Consider the following 9777-nt stretch of genomic DNA (forward strand, 5'->3'; position numbering starts at 1 on the left):
GGATTCAGAAATTCTTAACTTGGTATTTGAAAGGCATATCAGACAACAGTATTTTACTTTTCCTTACAATTTTTCAAAAATCCTGTAATATACTACATAAACATATGGAGGCCAAAAGATAGATAAAATAAAAATCAGCTGACCTATCTAGTTTAATTAGCTCTTTTCTTCCTTAAATGATGCTGCCTACAGAAATAGTAACATTTTCATTAAAAACTGGAGACCTCAAAATGAAACCATATGTCCTGCTGAAGTTAGTTCTTAGGCTCAGGAAATACCAATTATCTTTGTTGTTGTGTTTTGCTTTTAACTACTCCTTGAAATTTAAACATAGTTTTTAAACATTCCACTTCAGCAAGTTCATGCAAGTCACTCTCCATGCCATTTACTTTTGTGCCTTTAATCTTTTTTTAAAGTTCTGTTTGATGTGCCCTGAAAGAACCATTTTTTTTTATCTGAATGAAAGAAAATAATGTGATTTTAATTCATAGTTATTTTTGTATTATTTTTTCACATGTTTAAACTCACTACAAGCAGGATTTCAGCTATCCTTATAAACTGAGTTTATGGCTGATCTAGACTGGTCATCTGTCTTCAATTGTGTGCTGTTTGTTTGTTTGTGTGTGTGTTAGTATGTGTAGATACATATGTGTGTGCGGGTGTCCATGCATGTGTGTGTGAAGGTCAGTGGTCAACCTCAGCTGTCATTCCTCATAAGCTATCAAGTTTGTGTTTTGAGACAGGATATCTCATTAGGACCTGGGACTTGATGACCAGACTAGGCTGGCCGGGCAGTGCTCTCCAGGTATTGGCCTTCTCAGCCTCCCCAGCTCTGGGACTGTAGAATGCTACAACACTTAGCTTTTTCACTTGAGCTCTGGGACTATATCGTGTTCTCATTATTGAAAGGAAAGCTCTACTGACTGAGCTATCTCCCCAGCCTTATCTTTAATTTTATGTTTTAGGATCTAGAATGTGGTATTTCTTGAATATCATTATTTGTTAATACATGACAGCTCTAATAGATGATAAAAATTATTAGAAGAAATATACCAAATTACTGTTTCTCATTGGGCAATGTCTTAAAATTCTTGACTTATACATCTAAACATTCCCAGTTCTCATCTTTTTATGTCTTTTAAACTTTTTTCTGAAGCATAACTGTTCTTCCATCAAATTTTTTTGGCTAAAGTATATAACTTGTGGTGCAGGAACATCTATAGACATGATTTTTAGCCTGTGCACTACTGTTACTAGCTACTGTTAGGACATTTATATTTAACCATACTTTCTCTTTTATATAAATGGACTCTCTCTGGCAATCTGCCTTTATGAAATTGCTGATCTTGGGTTTCAGTATTTAGTTTTCAAGCAAGTCAGTTGTGTTCACGCATGAAAAATCAGTTGTTTATTGATTCAGAGCAACCAAGGCTGGTGAGAATCACTAATATTGGTATAGCAATGTATGGTTTACAATATGCATTCTTCATACATAGTTGATTCAATTCTTACCTAATATATATAACATTGGTTATCATTTCTCTTTGAAAGCTAATGTTAATATATATGAAGTCTTCTAGTCAGTGCCCAATAAAGTATTTTTGTTCTTGACTTTATTTAGGTGTTTTCTGTTACTTCTTCAGTCTGATTAATACATTGATCCAATCTAGTAAAACAGAAGAGTAAAGTAATTTTGATGGCTGCATGTAAAGTTGTAAATCCAGTTTTCCACACACAAGTCTGATTATTTTTAACTTATCTCATTAATACCTTACTCACTCCGAGAAGGGTTAGATAAGACCCTGCTCAGAACTCATTCCAAAATTCACACCATGCACAAGGTGTTCCTAGGTTCGTACAATGCAATAGGGACATCAGCCCTTTAGGTCAGCAAGTTGCAGTCTACAGTTTGGAGAAAGCCCAACCTATTAGTTAACAGAGCATGTCATCTCCCTTAGGTACTTTTTTATTTTCAAGATCTGAGAAGGTGACATGTGTAAATTACTTTCTAGATATGATATCATAAAAACAACTTTTTGTTACCGAGTGCTGTTATAGTAATAATGTCACAATATTTATTTCTAGATATTTCTCATTCACTTCTTACAAGTTTATGTGGAAGAAGTGCATTTCTCAAAACTGAAACTTCTGACTGTTAAAAGAAGGCAAAAAACACCTGGCAATGAATAGAACTGGGAGAACAGTGGGGTGATGCTCCCCAAAGAAACTTGTCTGTTATTGTGTGTTAAATTTAGCATGTATGGCAGAGTGCATAGGGTTTGGTGGGGGTGTATGGGGAGACATGGATGAGGAGGGTGTCTGGATTTGAGTGGGAAATATATGAAATTTAAAAAGCTCAATAAAAAAGATTAATGAGAATTCTAGGGTTCACAGTTAACCCTCCCTCATTAGAACTCCAACCAGAGAAAGGACCAACTGCTATCAGGAAGCTTTTTCTTCAGATTTCTATTTCACAAAAAAGATTTCAATCCCTAGTTCTATAAGAAGAGAGAGAGGAAGGAGAGAGAGTAAAAGGAGAGAGAGAGAGACAGAGAGAGAGACAGAAAGAGAGAGAGAACTTTCCAAGCTGCCAGCAGCTCAGAGCTGTATAACATAAAATGGAGGCGGGGGAACAAAACCTTAGGCTGGAGCAGAGGCCATGTAAACAGATGTGGGCACAGTGAATAGAAAAGGTTGAATAGTTGCTTTGTTTCCCGCTTTCTGTTTGTACCACAGAGGGTCCTCTCTATACAGGCTTTTCTGGCAGATGACGTACCACATAACTCAAGGCAGAAGAAGCAGAGCAAGCCTGGTATTTGCTAAACACAGCACCCTGAGCTCTTGACCCTGTTTATTTTAATAAATGTTTATTTTAATGAATGTTTCATGTAAGAACAAACATTTATGGTAATTTTGAAAGAGAATTTATGAAGAACATAGCTGAAAAGCCAAGGTAATTTTGCTTTTTCATCTACTGACAGATAACCATCAATCTCAAGGCTGCATTGTACAAAGAAATATACTGCATGTGAATTTTAAAAAGTATTCCTCATTGACAGGCATTAAATGACATGATATCTAAAAGATAGGTTGGAGGAGTTTTCCTAGTAAAAGCATCTCTTAAGGGAAGCATGGTTTGAATGTGGGCGATGTTCTGAACTGAGCTGTATAATCTTCCCCTCTTCCTAAAGATTTAGGTAGAAAAGCATTATAGAAGTTGTCTCTTGATTTATTTCATGAAGGAATGTTATTGTTGTCTACGTGTGAAAGCTCACAGACACCACAATTTGGAAATCTGCCCAGGTTCCTTTAAATAACCAGGGGTCTGCCATTTCCTGAGGCAGCCTACCTCCTTGGGTGGGCAGATATGTTGGCTGGTAGCTGAGAGGTGGGGGTTGCCTGCTCAATATTTTATTGTATTCTCATTTTGAGTCAAATAAAATCAACATCAGGCCCAAAGACCAGCAGTAGCCCAGAGCAATAAATCATACAATGTTTCTTCATAAGTGTATATGATCATATTCAGTTCTTCCCTACAGTAGAATTTTATTTCATATGGAACAAAATAAATGAGTCTTCTGAAAACCAGTGGATTTACAGCTTGAATTTACTATTCTACTGGTATGTTGTTAGCTTTGCTAATAAAAATGTGTGCCTGTTTTGCTGAAATTCTCCACTGAGAGGAATCACACATGAGGTGTAGGGGAGGGGACACCGCAAAAGAAGGAGGTGGGGAAGAAGAAAGACACTGAGTGGTATAATTATGCCTAATATTAAGAAGAAAGACACTGAGTGGTATAATTATGCCTAATATTACTATAAATAGTAAACCTTGGTGTTTTTAGTAAGTTAATTTGTTATAAATGTAAGGAACTCCACTGATAATGCCCACACCATCCCCTAGTGTACACAGCGTTCTTTCATGAGTTACTTAACCTGTGTAAGTGGATAGAATTATTCTTTAGAGGAAGGAGAGAAAAAGGATTCTCTCACAAAAGTATCTGTTCTTTCCTTTCTATGTTTAAATACTATGTGATGCTTGGATACTGTACGGAGATTTTTCAAAATATGTAAATAAGGTTGCATATCTAATATCGTGTTATTCTGTGCACGTTTACTATTAATAAATAGGATTGTTGCATAGAAACAATTTTTAAACTTTTATTTACAGAACCCAAAGTGGAGGGAAATGAAGGAGGCGACTGCTGTAACCATTTCTGGGAGCTCGCTCCTTTCTGTGTGTGTGGAGGCAATTCCTTCAGCCTCTCCTTTCCTGTCCTCTGACAGGCCTGGAGGCCCCACTTTACATGACCGTGTCGCATGCATTCATGGACCACAGTGACATTACAGCCTCTTTTGTTTGCAGCCAGATAATTGCTCTCTGGTTCTCTCAGCTGCCATATGGTGCAGAGGAGGCCAACTTACAAAGACAGTCAGAAAGAGCAAAAGCCTGAAAAAGGAAGGGAAGAAAGACCAGGAGACACCAGATGAAACTGATTTATGTTCAGTGTGAATTAGAGGGTGGCAATAGGGTTGAGAGTGGAGAGGGAAAGGGGCAACAGAGAGACAGTGGGGTGAGGCGGATGTTCCCGGAATGTGAAACTGCTCTGACCAGCACCGCCCCCCCCCCACTGCCCCCTGTGAAAAGCAGGCTCTGGTTATTGTCCTAATATGGTGCTTCAAACACAGCACTCACTGGGCTCGCTGGAGGCATACAGATCTTCTGCTATCAGCACTGAAATTCGCCTGGGTTATTCCTCTGCTTACATGATTTTAGTGTATCACAACAGCAATAGTAAAACAAATATATCTGTGCTTTTTCCACATTCTCACACTCCTGTACCATTTTATTGTTAGAGCTTCTCTCTTTATTGCTGGGTTGTAGTATACATGTTTTTATCTTCCCCAAGCTGGTCTATGGACACTGTGTTCTGATTTGAGGACATTTGGTGGCCTACTTTTTTTTTTTCAGGTATCTGACAGGTCTTGTGACAGCATAATATTTACATTTGATGAGGAATCACTTGAACACTTCTAATTTGTAGGTGAATTTATAAAGGTTTTTCTGGTTGTTTTTTTGTTTGCAGTGCTGGAAACTGATCCTAAGGATTCATGTGTGCTTAGAAGAAAGATTTCTAAAGTGAAAATAGCCCAAACCTATCATGAAAATATATTTGGCTCCTTCAAAAAGATTATGTTAATTATGGAAAAAGTTTGACTATCTCCTCACTTATTTTCTGTGTAAAAATATGTACCACTACTGAACTGGACATGGGCCTGAGGGGAAAGAGGCAGAGGTACAGGGTAAGTGCCTTGAGAATTTCAGTCATTTCTTCAGTGAAACATCCCCTACTATAATGGCCTGGCATTTCATATTTGTTACTGACATCATGTGAGGCAAGTTATGAAAACATTATTTAGCACCATGTAGATTCTAAATCAAAGCTCAAAATCCTCAAGCACCAGGGTGTGATGAGTTATCACGTGTTTGAATGCAATTCACAGTTTAGTTTAATGAACAGTACAGTGCACAGTCTTGCTTGCTTGCGATTTTGTGTTCAGTTGGGCTCTCATACACCCCATTTCATTCATCGCCATCGTGCTCCTTGTCTGGTGCTTGTCAATTTATGTTGATAATTTTCAAACTGTCTTAAAGTTGGAATGCACCAGAGATCAAACTTTGGGCTTCTTTTCATCTCTTGCTATCCTGAATCCTTTGGGAATCTTATCTTATCTGGCTTTAAATACCATCCACACACTGACAACATCCACACTCACATCTCCGGAACCCTTATGGGTGTGTTTCTAGCTGCCATCCTAACAGTGTCTTGCTGTGTGATAGGCATCTAAAACTTGCATATAGAAAACAGGATTCCTGATCGGGGCATACTAACACTGGCCTCTCCACCAGTTTATCCAGTTTATGTGATGACAGTTCTATCCTGTTTATTTCTGTGGCCAGCATTTTGGATATTATCCACATTTTTTAATAGAGCAAATGTCTAGGACAGCACCAGCTCCTATTGATTTTACCCTGAGAATCTAGCCAGAATCCATCCCCTGCTTGTTAATTCCATTGGTGTCACACTGGATCAAGCTAACATTGTTTTTGTTGACATATCTTAGTAATCTGTTTATTCTTATTCACAGCTTCATATTTGCAATAAAGTAGCCTGGGGAACCATTGTTATATTTTCATGCCTTTTTGCTTCTCTTTCTGTGTATAAAATTCGTGAGCAAGCTGACTACCAATAACCTCTGTCATCGTTTTTCAGCCATGCTGGCTTCCTTCCTGTCGTCAGGTAGGCTAACAGTATCACTGCCTGTTGCTTCTGGCTGTTCTGTCACTGTGGAATATTATTTCCCAAGCTTTATTTAGTTCTTTCAAGGATTTTCTTGCATGCAATCTTCTTGATGAAACCACTCCTCACTTGCCATTTAAAGTTTCAACCTTTTGGCCTGTGAGACAGGTCAGTGTGAAAAGGCACTTATAAAGCCAAGCCTGACAAGCTGAGTTCAATCTCTGAGATCCACATGGTAGAAAGAGAGAACCGACTCCCTCAAGTTGTCCTCCGACCTCCACATGTGCCCCCTGGTATACCCCCACACATAATATAAAAATAAAATTTTTAAAAATGTAATTAAAAAATAAAAGTTCAACCCTTCATCAAGCTCATACATTATCTTCCTTCTTTGTTATATTTTTCCATAGCATGTGTCGCTTTCTAATCTGTAAATCAGAAGTTAAATCCTTCCTGAAGGAGGAGCAGCAAGGGACACTGAAGTCAGTGAACAAGCATGAAGTGTTTCTATCCCATTCAGATTGCAATTTGCAAATGTAGCTATAGACAGAAACAGGAACTTGGGAAAAATTAATGGTTTTAATTTCTCTCTACCTAAACATATACGTTTCATCTTTATTCCTCATTCACTTCCAAAAGTTTGAAGAACTACCAAATTCTAGATGCTAGATTCTGCACCTGCAGGGTGCCAAACAAATGGAACTGACATTAAAATAAAAAGACAACTACTAATAAATGAGAAGAAATTAAATTGATTCTGTACAAATAGAAAAGCAACTGGCAATTATAAAATTAAATTTAGCAGCAAACGACAATTTTCCCATTACCTCTCAAAACAAGTATGTCAAATGAAAAACTTGGACTTGGCATGTATATGTCACTATTGTAGCTAAAACTTTTAGTATATTGTATGCATTTGACAAGTGGTTAAATAATATTCATCTAATAGACAAAAAGGCTAGCGAGCTGGCTAAGCAGGCAAAGGTAAGCGTCACACAAGACTGAAGACAGGAGTTTGAGCCCCAGACCCATGTGAAGGTGGAAGGAGATGACTGACTATACAAAGCTGTTCTCTGACCTTCATTGTACACACACACACACACACACACACACACACACACACACATACATTAATAATTAGGATTTTCTTTTAATTAAAATCAGAGAAAGATTCTAAGCTAAGTCACTTCCTATCCTCTCCCCTTTTTCTTTATGATCGATGTGTATTACAGGAACTTGCTGTTGATAACTTACCATAAGCATACACAAAAGATAATTATTTTTGGTTTTTTTGAGACATGGTCTCCCTGTTGCCCCACCTGGCCTAGAACTTGCTATGTAGAACAAGCTGGTCTCAGTCTCTCAAATATCTGCCTGTCTCTGCCTTCTGAATGCTGGGATTAAAGGTGTACCGCAACACAACCAGTCAAAAGGTAACTTTAGACTGACAAAACCAAATAAGATTGCCAGACGTGCCTGGCAGAAACTGAGTAGCTGGATCCTGGAGTGTTTAGTGCTTCAGCTCAGGTGTTATTTTGCCCAGGAGCTGAAGGGAGGGACAAAATGACTCTATGTCTCTGTTCTTCCTCTGGTGTGTGGTAATAGTCCCTTCTGCTCCAAATCATTATAGTGATTTTTAATAGTAAATCCCTCTAAAACATGTTCTGGCACATATGAAATGTTGGTCAAAGTATGATTTGTATTCATCAAATAAAATGTTCAATGACATATGAGGCTTAAAGGTATAGAAATCATTTTAATCACGTTTCCCTTTTCAAATATTCGTAATGATACATGGATTTGAACTTATGCAACTTACTCTTCATCGTTTTAATTAGACTAATAAGACAGAAGAAACAGTCATGGTATCATCAGGCATGTCCACAGTCATTCTGTTTATTACATGAATCTCTGGGTACATGAAATCTCTAGTCATGGCATATGATGACAGAATGGCCTCAACCCATTCTAAAGTTTGATAATATTTACGTTTAGTTTCTTTTCATTTTTCAGAACTGAGAACAACCTATTCTAAGGAAAGCTGCACTAACTTTGTACTATGTTCAGAAATTCTAGGGAGCTTCATTCCTTGACATGTTGAGGGAAGAGGGAAGGTGTACTTTATAGATCATCTGTTTTGTTGTGGCTTAGTCACATTTGCTCTACAAAATACAGACTGCATAGTTCAGAAAATGAATATTTATTTCACTGAATTCTGGATGCTGGGAAGCCCTGGACCAAAGGGCGAGCAGATTTGCTTCCTAGTGAAATCATTGCCAATGAGTTGCACATAGTAGCCTCATCATTGTGTTAACACATGCCAAAGGAGTGGGGAGGAGGGAGAAAGATGGAGGAAGGCAAGGAGGGATGGAAGGAGGGAGAGAATGAGAATTACAGATCTATCTTTGATTCCTTCTCAGCATGGGGGCTCTAACCTCACATCATCTTCTATGCTTTCCAAAGACCTGACCTCCAAAATCATGAATGGTACTTAGGGCTTGACATGTGAATTGGGGTAATGTGAGACTTCACAGAATCTATAACCTAAATTTATTAAGTGATAACAATGATTACTGATAGGAATGGCAATGCTGATCTGTGTCTACAGATCCCATTCTTTGTGTGTGTGTATGTGTGTGCACGTCGGTGTGTGCATGTGTATGTGTGTGTGTGTGTGTGGTGTGCATGCATGTGTATGAATGTGTGTGTATGAGTCTTCATATATGCATGGGTATGCATGGGTACATATATATCCAAATGCTTATGCATATCTGTGGAGGCCAGAAGTTGATGTTGGGCATACTCCTGAATCACCAGGTCTCCATTCACTTTATTTACTGAGGCAATATCTCTCACTGAGCCTGGAGTTCATGGATTTGGCTTTTCTAACTAGGCAGCCTGACCTAGGTATCCCCTGTTTCTAACTCCCTAACCCTGGAATTACAGGTGGGCTTCTGTAGGTGTTATGTGTGCTGAGGATCTGAACCCAGGTCCTCATCCTTGCCCTACAAGCATTTTATCCGCTGGGTCATCTCAGCAGCCCCCAGACTTCATTCTTTGATTATTCTTTTCTTTGGATATCTGTTTTCTGTTTTATAAATTGTCACCTGGCCTTTGTCCACTGTGCCCACCCCTGTAATTTGCTTGTCGAGTGCTGCTGCTACTTTCTGTGCCTCAAATCCCTACCACATGATTGAACTCAGTTCATACATGCTTCTTCTTCTCCTTCTTTTCATGGTTGATTCCATTTAGCTCACTCTACATAAACATTATAAATAGGCACATTCTATCTTGGAGAAATAGTCAGTGATATATGTCAAAGATGCTAGAAGGGTGTAATTCCTTGTGGAGGAAGCTGCCACTGAGGCCCTGTGGCACCTACTAATATATGTGGATACTTTAGGTGAACTGTTCTCACTGAGCTTTTCTAATTATATATATATAATATATACATATATAATATATATATATTATA

This window comes from Nannospalax galili, unplaced genomic scaffold, assembly GCF_000622305.1.
Source record: "Nannospalax galili isolate Female #2095 unplaced genomic scaffold, S.galili_v1.0 scaffold96, whole genome shotgun sequence".
Classification (NCBI taxonomy): domain Eukaryota; kingdom Metazoa; phylum Chordata; class Mammalia; order Rodentia; family Spalacidae; genus Nannospalax; species Nannospalax galili.